The sequence below is a fragment of the Pholcus phalangioides genome, unplaced genomic scaffold (assembly GCF_987345545.1).
Source record: "Pholcus phalangioides strain wild (caught in Gottingen) unplaced genomic scaffold, Ppha-v1.0 ptg000013l_1, whole genome shotgun sequence".
NCBI lineage: Eukaryota > Metazoa > Arthropoda > Arachnida > Araneae > Pholcidae > Pholcus > Pholcus phalangioides.
This window is the reverse complement of record NW_028301606.1, coordinates 13,809,368-13,812,317: the sequence shown is the minus strand read 5'-3', so window position 1 is coordinate 13,812,317 and position 2,950 is coordinate 13,809,368. Positions and strand designations below refer to the sequence as shown.

Here is a 2,950-nt window from a genome sequence, read left to right as displayed (position 1 = left end):
CCTATAGATGTCCGTTATCGATAGGTCCTACTGTATTAAGTAAGGGGGTCATTCAAGTATTACGTCAGCATCGATGGGGAGGATGGGGTTTCCGAGTTGCTGACTTTTGATGACCAGGGCGGACGGGGGGTTTGGATGATGCTTACGTCATCAACCACCCTTTATAAAAATGTGAAATATTCTTAATGACATCTTACTCGGTGCGCGAAAAACGAGAAAAATCTTTCACTTCTTTGTGGGCACCTGAATTAACATTCTCCCTATTGATAAGTCCCCTAAAGAGCGACTTCAGCGATCTCTAAATGTTTCACGGATCCTTCAAGTGGTCAGGAAATGTTTCCGGTCCGCTTAAATGCTATGGAAATCTGTGCTCAAGTGCTTCCGAACTGTGCACCGCATCACTCAAGTGATCCGTAATTATGCCACGTATCACTTAAATTATCTGGGAATGTTCCGCGGGTAACTTGAGTGATGTACAACCACACTGTGTGGGGGGGCCGCTTAAGTGCTCTAAAATTGTGCTACATGTCAACCTCTAAATGTGCCACGGATCGTTTAAGTGTTCTGGAACTGTGTCGCGGGTTACTTAAGTGGTCTTTGAATGTGCCACGGGACTATTTCAGTGATATGAAAATGTGCCCCGGTTATTTAAGCTATCTGTAAACATAAGTAACCGCTTAGTTCATTTTCACAAAATTGGGTTTGAGGGGGCAAGTCTCATCAGGTAACCATCAGGGCCACATTTGGTCCGCGGGTCAAGGATTTACCATATATGGCTTAAAGGGTGGGTCGCAATGAATTTCTCAAAGAGAAATTTTGAGTCCTCACCATAGCATTGAAATTAACAGAATCGATTATAATAACACATAAAGGCATTTTCTCTCGAAATTTTAATTTTAATGTTTTTTTACATTACTTTTTTTTCGTCTAGGGCAGTGTTTCCCAAAATGGGCAATATCGCCCCCTGATGGGCGATGAAATGGTCCAAGGGGGGCGATAGAACCTACTGATTTAACATAGGAGCCTATGGGTTTACTTGAGTTGGGGGCGATGAGAGGAAAAAATTTCTGATGAAGGGGGTGATGGAACAAAAAGTTTGGGAGACTATGGTCTGGGGGAGGCGCACTATTCCCCTATGCCCCCCTCCCGCGAACGTTTCTGACCCCACCAGTATGTGTTAGGAGGTGGGGGCAGTGCCAAAGCCTCCTAGACACTACTTCTTACTCCTAGATACCACTTCTACTTCTTACTCCTAGATACCACTTCTACTTCTTACTCCTAGATACCACTTCTACTTCTTACTCCTAGATACCACTTCTACTTCTTACTCCTAGATACCACTTCTACTTCTTACTCCTAGATACCACTTCTACTTCTTACTCCTAATATACTACTCCTAGTACTAGATACTAGAGGCCTTGGCAGTGCTGACGAAATTTTTCTGGCGAGGGGGGAGGGGTCAAAAATGGCTAAAAATTTGCTGACGCCCCCCCCCCCCAGACTTCCAAGTTTATCTCCGCCTATGGATAACATTATAAAAGTTAGTTAAAAGATCTTTTACAAAACTCGAAGAAGAAAAACCCCAATAAGCTTATTGGAATCGATGCGCTTATTTATTGAATTTTTCAAGTTTTATGAGTAAAGTTTTTAAAAGCTTTTATAATGTAATCCCGGCCTATATAGGCTACTATAAAAGTTTTCTAAAAGCTCTTTGATAACACTTGAAAAATGCAACCAATAAGCATTTTATGTAACCGATACGCTATTATTATTTTTTTTTTCAGTTTTGTAAAATATATTTTAACAAACTTTTATAGTGTAAGGCTGGTACAGTCGAATCCCGTTTTAACGAATACCGTTATAACGAAAATCTCGTTTAACGAAAACTTTTCTATAATCCCCCAAATAAGTTTACATGGGAACAATGCTAGGTAACCCGGAATTCCTTTATAACGAAATTTCGTTTTAACGAAGTGATTCCTCCGGTCTCTTGGCGTTTGTTATAACGGGATTCGACTGTATTACACTATAAAAGTTTGATAAAATTATTTTACAAAATTTGAAAAACGTAACCAATAAGCACACCTGTTACATTCGAACAAACGTAACTAATCCGCCTATTGGTTGTATATCAAGTTTTATAAACGAACTTTCAACAAACTTGTATAGTGTAATGCCGGGGCCTAATCACGGCATAAAAGTTCAATAAACGATCTACAAAACTTGAAGAAAATTAAAAAAAACAACCAATAAGCGCATCGATTACATTCGCTCAAACGTAATAACCGATGCGGTTATTGGTTGCATTTTTCTCAAGTTTTATACAAGAACTTTTATCAAACTTTTAAAGCCGGTATTACACTATAAAAGTTCGTTTATAAAACTTGAAAAAATACAACCAATAGGCGAATCAGTTAAGTTCACTCGAATTAACGAATTGGCTACATTTTCCAAGTTTTATAAAACAATTTTTATCAAACTTTTATAGTGTATTACCGCGTTTATAAACAAAGCACTCTAGCGGAGCCCACACACCAGATAGAGGATAAACACAGCTTCTTGTAACGAAAAAGAAACCAGTTTCAAATTGGTTCGTAAAGCGGAATCTAGCATGCAGTCGTGGCCGAGTGGTTAAGGCGATGGACTCGAAATCCATTGGGGTTTCCCCGCACAGGTTCGAATCCTGTCGACTGCGATCGTGTACACTTTTTTTTTCCCTTCCTTCTACTTCACTATTTCTTTCATTTACTAGTAAGAAATAGTTTTTTTCTTTCTTTTTCAAATCAAAACATAAATTTCACGCCAAAAAAAAACGGCAAAATGTTTGCTGTCCAACTTGCTTTCGAAGTCAACGTAGCCATACGTCCCGCACGCATTTCCCGGGACAGTATCATCGGACACTCTTTCTGTTCCCGTCCCGATTTTTCTTCTAGAAATGTCCCGATTTTCA

The 2,950-nt window shown here is 39.4% G+C and overlaps 1 non-coding gene across 1 annotated transcript; it reads left to right on the top strand.

The window, feature by feature from the left end:
- Positions 1–2,613: 2,613 nt before the first annotated feature.
- Positions 2,614–2,695, top strand: TRNAS-CGA (transfer RNA serine (anticodon CGA)). The gene has a single exon. It is a non-coding gene; the product is annotated as a tRNA-Ser (tRNA).
- The last annotated feature ends 255 nt before the right edge of the window (positions 2,696–2,950 follow it).